This window comes from Bemisia tabaci, chromosome 4, assembly GCF_918797505.1.
Source record: "Bemisia tabaci chromosome 4, PGI_BMITA_v3".
Taxonomy (NCBI): Eukaryota; Metazoa; Arthropoda; class Insecta; order Hemiptera; family Aleyrodidae; genus Bemisia; species Bemisia tabaci.
The window spans coordinates 47,589,406-47,603,736 of record NC_092796.1 but is presented as its reverse complement, the minus strand read 5'-3'; the positions used below and the strand labels follow the sequence as shown (position 1 = coordinate 47,603,736).

The following is a 14,331-nucleotide window of genomic DNA, read 5'->3' as shown; positions in this document are numbered from 1 at the left end:
TTTTTCAATTCCTAACTCGGAAAGAGATTCGCTTTGCTGAAAATATTGTGAGCTGAAAACTGAAGTACCTATCTTTCCTCATGGACGATCTTCATTAGGAGCGCGCCAGAATTGCATCAAGAATGAATCGAGAAAGAGGTTTGGAGTCTCTTCTCTGAATAAGACGACCCAATATTACGGACAAAATTTAACAACTAAGCATTTTCGCTCCAAAATATTTTTTCTCAATTATATATGAATTATATTGACAGGAGAGAATTTACGATTGATATAATGCAAGCCCCATTTTCCTTTAAAATGCGACTAGGTGCGTTTCTGTTAAACTTACAATATAGTCCATATGACACGAAACGACTTGAGTGCGCTAGAAAGCGCCCGAGAAGTTTTTAAAATATTAAATCCTGACATCGCAAATCAATGGAAAGTGACAAAACTGGCATATTTTGTTGAGCGACTGTGGCGGCATCTCTTTAAAAATAAAAACATTTTAAGAGCTTTATGGGTGGTTCCAACTTAAAATTCTGGAGGGTCCTCTCGTCTCTTTATTTCATTTAAAATGTTTGTCTGAAAAATTAATTTTTACTTTATTTTATAAAAATAGTTAATTTTTAATCTCACCTTTTATTCTAACTTTAAATAAAAAAAGTAATTGATCTTGCTACATTTACTTTACGGAGCAGGATACATCGACAATTTTTTCCCATAAGCTAAGTTTTTATAGCCTTTTTACACGTATCTAAGTAGTTAATTTTCGGAAGGAAATACACTATTTTGATGATACAGAATTCTGATAAGGCAGAAAATACAAACATCAGGAACACTTTTGGAATTGAAATATTGAATGTACGCTGACGAATCCGATGAAAGACGAAAAAAATCGTTATTCTTACCTAGAACTCCGATGGTTCATATAGTTTTTCCCAGAAAAATCATGGCAAGGTGGGAGAAAGTTTTTTGATTCCTTGTCAGGGAATGAGCTTCTGAAAATCAGGGAATTAGCATAGCTAAGATTCTTAGCCGCGCTAATTGCTAACTCCATTGCTCGTTCAAAGTCGCGATTAAGACTCTGACGAGTATGGGCATAAAAAGGAGGAGCGGCGACATATTTGAAAAAGATATCGATTGCTTTCATCTTTCTAGCTAATAATTTTTATAGTAATTTTTATAGTATTAAGCTCCTCCGTTTTATAGGAATTCTACAGCTCCAAATGAAAAAAAATCATAGACATAAAAAAGATGTCTTTCCTGATTCTCTTATGTCTATCTTTCCTTCTACATATTAGCAACCGTTCCTCATCGAAGATTTGTTGGACTCTGCATCGCTATTTTTCGAACGGTTCGCCGCGCCGTACCCGGCACGCGTTGCCTATGGGCAAAGAAAGCCAAAACGCCTTCATTTTTGGTACGTGCAACAATTGCAACACGGACATACTGGGCACACTTAGACGCACCCAGGTGCAACATTCCGATAAAGTTACGCTCGCTTCTTTCCTCCCGACATACTTGACATCTAAGAGAACTGGGTGCCAGATTCATGATTTTTTTCTTTTTCGTGATACTAGATTGATTGATTGATTGATTGATTGATTGATTGATTAAAACGACTTTCCCACGCTCGTCGCTCCTAGATCAGAGAAGCTGGAGGCGCAGCCCACATTTTATAGGACGGCAACGTTTTTATACATGTATACGATCAATGCATTATTCAGATAATTGACAATGTCGCAAAAAGTCAGAAATAGTCTACTTCATCGGTACAATAGGAAACGCTGGAATTTATTTACTACGTACGAGAAACAAGAAAAAGCGCCCTTAGCGCCGCATGCGACAAACGCTGTACAACATTTTAACTCCTGGATGCAACTATTCGGGCTCTACGGATGTCCGTGTTGCTTACGAATAGAATTGAAGGCGTTTTGACTGCCCCGGCTCTCACCATTGCACCCGCGGCCTGCGGCGTTGCGCCAACGGCGGGCTTTACTGCGAGAAGCCTCTTTCACAGAGCGCTTACAATTCGTCGTATATTCTACAAAACTACAAAGATATCACCTAGGCTCAAATAGTTGCATGCGTAAGGTGTGAGTATCTTCTATCCTTCAGTTTTGATATCGTGGTGTGCTTAGGATGATTTGTAGAACAACAATTCTTATCTAAAAGATATCTAGGAGAAGTATAAATGAAGAATTGAAGGCACTCTGTCAGTTAAGATGCAGTTAGGATACCGCAGAATAAAATGAGGTTAAAATTTCATTGCAATTCATCATTTTCTGCAAATTTATAGGTTAGTTTTTTCACATTATAAATTGTATGGGGTGCCTCTTGCGCCCTACACGTAGACCGCCAACGGCACCGAGACAGTTGGCTGCAATATCATTGAAACTGGAGGCAGGTATAGGTAGCTACATTAAAATCAAATGTGAAACTATCAAATCATGGACTTCATTTTGCGACATCGGCGTAGCAGATTTCTCACCACAATTTAATTTTTAGAGAATATTGGCGAACCCCGGTTACTGCCGTCGCTCTGTCAGCATAAATGAACTGAACCAATCTCAAATCGTTATTTGAGACTTTATGAAGAGACCTTTCCTTTAATAGAGATGCTCTGTTTATGATTTACATTTTGCTGCAGGCAAGCCTTGTTTTTGGAATTTTGGATGGTGCGCCCAGATTTTTCGATGGGTTTCCGATTCCAAAATGATTGAGATGTCAATGAGAAAATTGCGAAAGCTAATGCAGCTAACCTCATCCTAAAGTGGGTTCAAAGTTCACAGTATGATTTTCTGACGCAGGGAGAGCAAAAAAGGATGCTGTTTTTGCATTATATATAGTTGTTTTGAACGTGCGTCACCACAGATTTGCGTATCGTAAGTCGGCAATCACATAACTCGGTTTGCGACATCGCGGGACTTCCTGTCATGCTTCATTTTTTTGACGGAAAACTACCCAACGGCAATTCTTTAAAACTGCCGTGATTTTTCTTCTTTGTGCGAAGAAAATGCTGCAAAAACTTCAAGGAATGATGTCAATTTGTTCCCCTTTAAAAAATAACACAGAAGCGGAGATTTGCAGACACCTCAAACGAGATGTGTGATTGCGGATACTTACGCCTTCGATAATAATTGCATGCAATAACGTACAGCTGCGCCGTCGATATTCTGAAAATCCTCTTCCGGCCTCACAAGTAAAACCGGTAAAATTCTGACTTTTCCTTATCAAATTGACTTTTTTCTCCAATGCTGATTTTTTTTTATCTGTACGTTGGAGCCCAAAAAGGGGATTTGCGATTTAAGTACATAATTAGAGGAAATATTTTGCGAGGAACACGTAACATACTGTCAAGCATAGGGGAACAAGCAAAAAAATGCTAAAAACCTGTGCATATTGAAGTTGGTTCCAATGTTACGGTGTAACCTTAGTAAAGAGCAAAGTTGCTCGAAAGAGCAAACACATGCTTTCAGGGCCGAATTAAGGGGGTGGCCACACGGGCCGCGGCCCATGGCGGCAAAATTTAGGGGCGGCAAATTTTGCAATCTTTTTGAATGTAGGTATCAAAAAATTAGAGAAAACAATCGGATTCAGAAAATGAAGTACAAACGAGAAAATGCGACAAAATCTCTCATTTCTTGAGAGAAAAAGTATAATAATTTCTAATTTTGTCGACTTTCGGTGATACTAAGAGACCTTTACTTTATTACCTTTGCTACCTTTAATTAGTCGAGTTATGAGAGAAACCAAACACGCAATTTGACCTGGAACGGAGCGGCGCGGCGGTCGGCAAGTAACACATAGCGCCTACAAGACTGCATGAATACTTCACGCATTGCGTCAAACACACTGCGGTCAGCAGCAGTCGGCGTGAAACGCATAGCGCCTACAAGACTACATGAATACTTCACGCATTGCGCCGAACAGTGTGGTCAGCAGCGATCGCATCGGCGTGAAACGCATAGTGCCTACAAGACTGCATGAATACCTCACGCATTGCGCCAACACAGTGCGATCGGCGCGGCGGTGGAAGTTAAAAGTGTTAACCACATTTATGTTTGTTCTTTCATAATTTTTTCGTGCTTTTTTATAAATGGAAGGCCTTGTCCAAACAGGGATGGGTTTACGGAACTGAACTTTTATTAGTGTTCATGACAGGGTTTTTACAAAAAAATGTGCCCAACACGAGAAAACGCGTCTTATACACCCCTCCCCCCCACCGGCACGTTCACTTGATAGTTTTTATAGATCGTACTCGACAGATCACACAGGTGAGATTATATTGATATCGATTGGTTAAATTTGTAACCAAAGCCTCAAAAGTTAATTTAGAAATCTGAGGTAACGGGTCTTATGTGATCGAATTTTTATTCTCTCGAGTACCAAATGGCAATGAAAAGTGAAATTGTTAGGAATGTTCTCATCTTCAGCTTTTCCAAATTAAATCCTAAAATTTTTGTTTGAGGTTATGTTCTATTGTATTGAGCCAAAACATACATCGAACCACTGTCGAATACGATCTTTTGATGTTTCAAAACAAATAGGAAGGGGGCGGAAAAATACAAGCGGCCCATGGGCGGCATGTGGGTAAATCCGGCCCTGCATGCTCCAGCTCCAAGGAGCATGCATACAATGTTAGGGGCTGTTTAAATATTAAGTAAGCCAATGTGACCCCCTCCTTCTGTAAGATATCCTTTCACCTATTTTTAAAATACCTAATGCTGGCCCGACCCTCCCCCCCGTCCGCCCCTAATTTTACTGAAAACAACAAATGAAACCTGAACAAAAACTCATCATCAGATAACATGCATCATTTGTTCCAAACAGGAGGCTCTCGTGAGGCTAAGCCTCGCACTGGAAAAAAAACACATTGGATATAGAGTCCAGACTCTTAAAAACATCGACAAGAAAAAGTACTCTTGATTCAATCAGAATCTAGCTTAAATCAAGAACCAAACCTCTTAATTTGAGCGGATTTCGTTTTAATTCAAGCAAAAATCCGATTGAATCAAGAGTACTTTTCTTGTCAATGTTTCCAAGAGTCTGGACTCTAGATCCAATGTGTTTTTTTCTCCAGTGCGTGGAAAAAGTCAACTGATACAAGCTGTTGCTTTACAGGATATTTTCCGTATTTTGGCACCTAATTGGAAACCGGGAAGCTGAACTTTTCCGACTTTTTTTTAGCATACAAATAAGCCGCCCCCTAATGGCACAGGCATTAGCAATTTTTCTGCTCAGAGATTTTCGTGCGAATGGTGTATAAAACAGGATGTGAGTTCTGCTCTGACTTAGTTCTGACTTGATACTCCGCTCAACGACTCATCCCCCGAAAGTTTTAAATTTTTCGGACTCAGGCGTGTAAGTTTATTCATTTCGTATCACCGCCATACCTCATAATGTTATGTCGTCTTTTTCTTGCATAGTACATTTATTTTCCTATTTTTTACGGGTTTAACTTCTCTCGCCTTGTATTTTACCAAAATACGTGATGATTCCGAGGCTAATTGTACCTATACGAGATATATCGATGGTGGAAGTCGGCAATCACATAACTGGGTTTGCGACGTCGCAGATTTCCTGTCATACTTACTTCATTTTTTAAATGGAAAACTACTCAACGGCAATTCTTTAAAACTGTCATGATTTTTCTTCTCAATGCGAAGAAAATTCTGCAAAAACTTCAAGAAATAATATCAATTTGTTCTCCTTTATAAAAATGACGTAGAGGCGGAGATTTTCAGACACCGCAAACGAGTTATGTGATTGCCGACTTTCACCGTCGATATGTTTCATTGATGAAGTTAAATTCACTAAGTATAATTGGCGGGAAAAAGTTACTTTAACTTTTCAAAGCTATTTGAGAACAATTGAGAATTGCTCACCACAAGGGATATTTAGAGGGCGATACCGGCTTTGTAAATAAAAAGTTTAACTTTAAGCTTTTAGAAAAAGCTGTTTATACATCTATTCTTCGTGTCCATATAGTTTGTCATTAAAAGCGTTGGAAATGGTAAACGGGCATGCTCTTCTTTCAAAATGTGGGCCGCTTATTTCGTTCACGCTTGGTGTTCAATTAATGCGCCATTAAATAGCTGGAGTATTTCACTATTTCAGTTTTTGACATCAGACAAACTGAGAGCATAAAGCGCTCGTTATGAGCCCTGAGTGATTATGAATCCATGACTTTTGACTCTCTACCTATCAATAACTCAGATGTAAAAATTGACTCAACCCTAATAAAATTTGACAGAAAGTTGGTTGAAGAGGGTTAAAGAGGGTTGGAGAAGGTTTCTACATCTACATGGAATCTGATTTTTGCAGAAAAATTCAAAAATTTATTTCACCCAAAACGCCCTTTTTATTCGGTAGTTGTTCCAGGCAAAGGCATGAGAAATCAATTTCAAATACCGGAAAGGGAAATATATTCTTGATGTCATGATGCTTAATTTTCAGGATTTCTGAATGCAGTTCTCAAGTAGCATTATTCGACGGGAAAATCGCGATGTGTAGAAATTATGTTGCGTTTTATTTACGAGTTCCTGGATATAAAATCTCTAGGATCATCAACATCTGAACCATTGTCTTCGATAAAATTGCGATAAATCACCATCGATATAATCGCGATTTTATTGCAAATTTTTGTGATGAAATTGCAATTCATCCCAATATCTCATCTGATAATATTGCAATAAATCAATGTCGATAAAATTGCGATAGCTTTTCCGATCAAACTCCAACTTATCGCGATCACTTGGCCACTTGACTTGTGAGATTTTTAATTATGAAGGCCGCCTGTCCCACCCAAATTACTTGAATGCCTCTTTTTTCTCACAGTTCTGGGTTGAATTACAAAACTCTTAGCAGGTCTGCATTCAATGTTCTACACAGATTGGTAAAATGAATGTGATGGCATCTCTCTTGGTTTGGACAACGGTGTTGTGGGTTATGATACCGTACGGAGTGGGAATGTATCCGAGCGGACAATCGGAGATTGAGTTGACTCCATCAACTCCCAGAGGAACGCCTCCCAGAAATGGGTCAGGTCGTTCTTCCCCTGCTGCGCTTGAGAAGGAAGAGAAACTAAACTGGTTTCAGAGGAGGAAACAGAAGAAGAAACAAGAGAAAGAGGAAAAGGAAAAGGCCGCCGCGAAGAAGAAAAAACCCGCGAATACCGGGAAGGAAGTCATGTATTATGGCGATGTAAGTGCAATAGCGTAAACTTCCACCAACAATTTTCGCGAAGCTCATGAAGTAGTTTTATTTTTGTCTTCTACTTTCCCATGTTGGGGAAAAATCGATGTCTTGTTTTGAAAATTGCCCAAAGCGGGAAAAACGAAAATTCCGCGGCCGTTATATTGCGGGGAGACGGTTCTTAGGACACCATATGTTACTTTTATTTTTACCCAATTTTGTTTTCTTTCCTGTTTCATATTTTACATTATAAAAATAGGCGCGGATGTTTATTTCAAGGCTCCAAGGTTTAAGGACGTGTAGGTACATCATCATTAAAGGACCAAGACGATCCATATTTGAGGGACGGAATCAAAATTGGACGGTCCAATTTTGATCAAAGGAGAATGTGGCACGGTAACCAATCGCCATCAAATGGTTTATTTTGATCGGAATTGGTTCAGAATTTGATCGTCTATGGAGTCCTTTTGATAATACACGAGGGCGAATGATGATACGAGTGGGGAAGAAGTTTTGTGGCCGGGAGATTCTTGTCTCTATTACTAGACAATAGTGCGTGAAAAATTTAAAAAGTCATAGCTGATGCCGCACAGCAGGTCGAGTCAATGGGAGAGGTCGGACACAATTTGGAAACTTTAAACGCTTATAACTCCATTTATACAAACTTTGAGGATCAAAAATTGGTTTCATTGATTTTTTCGTGGGGTTTTCTTCCAGGAACAACCCTTGAAATTTAATTTGTGACAAAATAAACATCAAAATTTGCAGTTTTAGTCAAAAATATAATGTCCGACCTCCTTGATTGACTCGGTCCACTGTGTGCCGTAGCCTGGCCAATTTTTCACACCTCTTTTGACATAAGCCAATCAAAATTTGGTTTCAATGCAACAAAAATTCCTCGGTGAACCATCTCGCCGTGCGACAGAAAAGAAAAGAGGAAGCACATATTTTGGCTGATCGACGTGCACCTATTCCTGTGATAATGACAAAGCTACTGCGAGGAACTATTCGTGCTTATAAGGCACTCAAATTGCCGTCACGGTTATTGAAGGCGCACTAGACCAAATGAGAGGCACGAGCGGCCAGTAATCACATGTGTTTAGCAGCTTCTTACGAACGGTTATTCGTTCTTTCATTTACTCATCATTATTATTTGGGATTGAGTGATTAAAAAATGAACTGAAAGAGAAACTGTGTTAAAAGAAAAAATTGTTTGTCTCCTTGACCAGGTTTCCACCGTAGACGCAACCTGCTATAGCCAAATGATTCGAAGTATAATCAAGAACGACCCGTGTACAGATGGTAAAACTAACGCTAACGCTTACTGCAAGATGGTGACTGGGCACTTGAACAAACTCAGACCCGATAATCGGAGCCCCGACTGTCCCCACGTGACGAACGGAAGATGTGCCGAAATTAATGGCCAGAAAGTGTGCGCAGTCGACACATACACGGGGATGCCATATTGCGGATGCTTTACTAACAGGAAAACTGAGAAGACACTCTTGAAGTTCAGGGAGTGTGTTGGCTCGCTCGATTACTGAGGGGTCATATTCGGACATAGAGAAAAAAAAGGGTCTCGGGTATCTTGAATTTTTTTAATGACGTATTTCGGTAGTTTTTTAATTAGAATAAGTAGTGTTCATCCATAGATGCCTGGACGTTTTGAAAAGGTGACAACAAAAACCTCCCTTGGAGAGTGGCATATTTTAGGGGGTCACAGTAGGATTGCATTAAACAGGAGAAAACCAATTCGATTTTTATAGAGAATTTGAATTATGGTTGATCTAAATGGACCTTGTTATTTACTTAAATGCATTGAAAGAATTTTCGTCCAGAATGATTGATTTATAACCTGAAATATTGAATTTATAATGAGCTTGTTAACCTGTTTCTAATTCTTGCATTTTCAGAAACTACATTGTCTCCTGGTCACGCAGTAATTTTTTCAGATTTTTCCGAGCCGTTTTTCCCTCCGAAAACGACTTTTGAAGTTCGAAATTTTAAAATGCCGCGTTTGTCCGCGCTCTAGCGGCAATTCAATATGGCGCCGGAATTACCCCCTGGCTTCTTGCCACACATTCGACCGGGCGCCGTCAGCGGGACCTCTACGCGTTCGAACATCGAGGCTAAATCAAAACAACCAACTGGCTGTTATCAATTTCACCTTTTGACAAAGATTTCTCTAGTTTTTGGCATATTTTCTGAACTGTTATTCGTTCAACTAAAATATCTAACCCTGCTTTACAAATATCTCGACCTGCAATCTCCTTGAAACGTTGGAAAATCCGGAAATAGCTTCCAAAACTGTGTTAGTTATACATATGTGTGTGTCCCTATCACTTAAGTATCTAAAGGCTTTTTTTTCAGTTGAAATCGCCGTGTTTTCGATGTTGGGAATTTGGGATTAACATTTTACACGACTTTTACAGTGTTCATGTTAGTCAAAATATACTTTTAAGTGTTCTTCTAATGATACATTTTCTGCGGTTATACATAGATTCTTGCACTTGCAACCATTGGGTATGCAAACAATCTTCACATTGGAGGGGCATTATGCTGCTAGAACATCTGATACCAAGCACTTACTCTACGATTTTTCCTCCTTTCTTGAGTGTTAAAGTCAGTAATCTGTATATTTGCTCATGACCAACTCCCTTTGAAGTCTGATAGTGCAGTAAATTAAGCTTCAGTTATCTGAGCATTTATTTACTAAAAAATCAGTTCAAAGGAATTTCCTTCGACATGGATCTCCACTCTACCCTGGAACTGTGTGTGCCGGCACCAACAGACCCTTCGGCAAAAGCCGTTAAATCCTGAAATTGAAAGGTACGTACCAATAATGTTCAAACTAGAACGGAAGTAAATTTGCTCCAACATGCACATGACTTGTTTTGAATACTTTGGAACATATGTGGTTTTCTCATAAAAAATGTTTGTGGTGTGCAATGAATGTAATATCCAGTAATTGAAAATCATAAAAATGTAGCAAGTGTTAATTCGAAGGCACACCAAGGTACTCTCTTATCACTGGATTGACATGGAAACCTGAGGTCTCCATTTCACAGCAGAAATGTCAAGGTACTGATCAAAATATAAGTCAAAGAAAATTTGTCTAGATTTTCCTTCAGTATACCCAGGGAAACCCTTAAAATCAATTATGCAGATGGATACGCTAGACTCCAGCCACCTAATTCATGTGATTGCAATAATGTGAAGTGGATGCCTACAGTTGGTAGATTTTCTCACCTCATTTTACTGTCATCGATATCTTTTTTTTGTCTCAGTTTTTAAACTCAGTTGCTTTTTCATAGTGATATTTCTATGATATAGAGCCTTGTGTATTTCATTTCAATAAATAATTTGCAAGAAAGAGGGAAGAACAACTACGAGGATCGTCCAGAGATGAGTTTACCTGTTCAATATATCCTAAACTGAGACAGGTACTTCGAGAAAATCTATAATAAACTTTAAAAAAGCCACCATTCAGGGCTCTCTAACGCGCCATAGATTTTTAAATTTGGCTTGATAGAACTCTAGAAAAGTGGGTTTTTCTAAATCCACCTCCTCTCCGCACAGGTCCAAAATTTTACAGAGCCTCATTCGCAAATGAGCCACTGTGTCTATCGCTCATGGCAAAAAAGTGGCTTAGGGGTGGTTGAAACACATGTAAGACATTTAACACATTTTTTTAAGGACATTTTCCCGTATTTTGAAGTAAACACGGCTAATCCTGCTAATTCCTTGTTGGAAACAAGGAATACTCCTTACTTATGTTTCACACGTATTTCAATCACCTTTAAGTCACTTTCTTGCCATAAGCGAAAGACAGGAAGGCTCACTTGCGAATTAAGCTCCGTAAAATTTTGAACCCATGCGGAGAGGAGGTGGGTTCAGAGAATCCCACGTTTTTAGAGTTCTATCAAGCCAAATTTAAAAATCTACGGCGTAATAGAGAACCAGGGACGGTAGTGACTTTTCAAAACTTATTACAGATTTTCTCTACCTACCTTCGTTTAGGAAATATTAAACAGGTAAACTTACTTTCTGGACGACTCTTATTATCCGCCATTAGAAACCATACAGGTAATCGAAATTGAGAAGGGAACTTACAAAGTAGTTAGCTACTCACCTTTCATCTTCAGGATTTTTAATAACATCCATTTATTCAGAGTCAGGGCATGCATCTTCACAAAATTTATGTGTAGTTCCATGTCGAAGAATGTAACTTAAAGCTGACTTTCTGGTAAAACGTTCAGCATAGTGAGCCATTATTTACCAAAAAAAAATCAGGTTCAAAGTGAATTGAAATCATGTGGAGGATGTGATCGATTACATAAAATATGAGTGGATGAGAAATGGAGATTAAATCACTGATGTTATATCTCGCATTGAAACAAACTATCAAAGAATGGCACACACTAGCAGTGCACAATATACCTGTTGATAATTATGGAACACTGAACAGTTTAATAAGTTAACGGTCCCAGAATAGAAAATTGTCGAAGGCTATTTAGTCTTGGGTGGCTTCCTAAGAGTAAACAAGTGATACATGTAATATATTGTGGATATTTCTTTAAAGAGAGCCATTGAGGGAAGGACATTCGATTACTGATTCTATTTAGATTGCTGTAAATGAGAAGTAGGAAGTTTTCTCCAAAATATTTACTTTCCGAAACAAAGAACAAGGCTTCGCATCATGAAGTTTCGGCATGGTCAGTAACAGTGTCAGGATTTAATCGGCCAATCTGTTGTTGTTTCTGAAGTTTAACCAAAAGATACTGCAAAAACATATGCACTCAACATTTTCAAGAAGAATTATTCCCAAATTCACTTCACTACCATGGAAACTCAGTAACTCAGTGTACTGAAATGACTGAGTAAACTAGCACAAATTTGGACAATATTTTCAGATTTTCCAACGTTCAAAGGAGATTGCAGGTCGAGATATTTGTAAAGCAGGGTTAGATATTTAGTTGAACGAATAACAGTTCAGAAAATATGCCAAAAACTAGAGAAATCTTTGTCTAAAGGTGAAATTGATAACAGCCAGTTGGTTGTTTTGATTTAGCCTCGATGTTCGAACGCGTAGAGGTCCCGCTGACGGCGCCCGGTCGAATGTGTGGCAAGAAGCCAGGGGGTAATTCCGGCGCCATATTGAATTGCCGCTAAAGCGCGGGCAAACGCAGCATTTTAAAATTTCGAACTTCAAAAGTCGTTTTCGGAGGGAAAAACGGCTCGGAAAAATCTGAAAAAATTACTGCGTGACCAGGAGACAATGTAGTTTCTGAAAATGCAAGAATTAGAAACAGGTTAACAAGCTCATTGGGATTAGTTTTTTGACAACCATTTTTGGCACGGAACCACCTTCATATTTGCAAAAAAAAAAAAAAAAAAAAAAAAAAAAAAAAAAAACGGTACACTCTCCTTCATAACATGATTTTCTTATCATTTTAAATGGCAATCAAGGCTGCAAACATTTCGTAACCATGAGTGGAAGAACGCTGACTCCGTGAGTAAGAATATTTAGCGCCTATCTCAATGTTGCCAGAGCGACAGTCTTATTAGCGCCTACAAGACTGCATGGATACTTCAAGCATTGCGCATGAGCACCGTGAGGTACGCGCAATGCGTGAAGTATCACTGCAGTCGGTGTGCGCCCGTACACGCAATGCGTGAAGTATCCACGCAGTCTTGTAGGCACTATTCCATACTTCGCGCTGGCCGCACACCATTAGAGTGTATTTCGCAATGAAGGAAGATTTGTAGTTTATGGATGAAAACTATGCAACCTTGCTGAGAGAAAATGCCGTATGAACCATCGCGTCTCTCGCCAAATTTCCTTTGATACAAGGCAGATTTCCTGAGCTGAGAATCGAGAGTGTTCTGACTCTTTTGATAATTTACTCTCAGGCTTTATCTGTAACTCAGTGAGTACTGAGGGAGAGGTACTTTCAAGTAGCAAAGTTTTATCCGATCCTCCTAATTGTGAGAAAAAAAGGAACATTTTAGACGTGAAAATCAGACTTGTGGCAACATTTTACACTGGCCTGGCTCACTTTTCAGGCAAATCTGAGAACTACGGTTTTTATTGCAGATTTTTGTAAAACTTATTATGAAATCATTTTTGCAAATTTTTCGGAATTTTGCAAATCTCAAGGAAAGAGCCTCCCAAAATGAGAACTGATTTTCGCCCCTTTTTCGGTATTCGATTCGACCATCGAACCAAGGCTTAAATGGAAGCTTATAATAACAGAAAACTCCGGAAAAAATTTCAAAATGAGTAAAGGAACCGTTTTTGAGTTACGGGTGGGCAAAGGGGTCGAACTCCGGCCCTACTCTTCACTATTTTCTTGTAGAATTGATGTGTCTATGGGGTTGTTGTCGTTGTTTACACATGTTATGCAGACCGCTTCCTACGTATCTTTACACGCATAATCGAGTTTTAATATTGACGAGTCGATGTATCGATCGGTTATATCGATTTTTTAAGATTCTTTACGGAATATCGACGATTTGCTTGAGATTGAAATTGTTCATTTTTGACTCATGGATGACTAAATACACCTAATATGACTGTAATACACCGAGACCTACGTATTATTTCTTGGAAAATCGATTTTTAACGTTAATGCATCATATATATTAATCGTATATATCGAATTTTTGCGATTTTTTTAGAAAAATCAATGATTTATTGGTATTGAAATTGGTTATTCTCCATCCGAGAACAAGCAAATTTTGGGTTGGAACACCTTCCCGGTCGTATCGAATTCCAGTTGAGTCAATTTTTCGATTGGAGCACATTTCGGTCGAGTAGAAATTAAGATTTTCAATTTCCGGTCAAGTGAAATTTCGGGTGTATAACGAATCCCAATGATTGTGGTTTCCGGTCGGTCAGATTTCCAGGTGCCAGGTGCGCAGCCCCCGGCTTTGGATCCGTAGGTGCCAGGGGGGCGGCCCCCGGCTTTGACTCCTTAGTTGCCAGGTGGGTGGCCCCAGGCTTTTGCTCCTCCCGACTTTCTCCCTAATGCGGTAATTCGTAACCCGTTGCCTGAAGTCAATGTTTCGCCTTCAAATAGGCGGGTATGCAAAATGACTGCCGTGACGCACGAATAGTGGTATCAGAATTTTGCATTATGTTTACGGATT

The 14,331-nt window shown here is 39.1% G+C and overlaps 1 protein-coding gene across 1 annotated transcript in view; it reads right to left on the bottom strand.

Moving 5' to 3' along the window:
* LOC140224527 (uncharacterized) overlaps positions 1 to 14,331 on the bottom strand; it is a 219,926-nt gene that overhangs the window by 168,030 nt on the left and 37,565 nt on the right. The gene's annotated exons all lie outside the window — the stretch shown is intronic.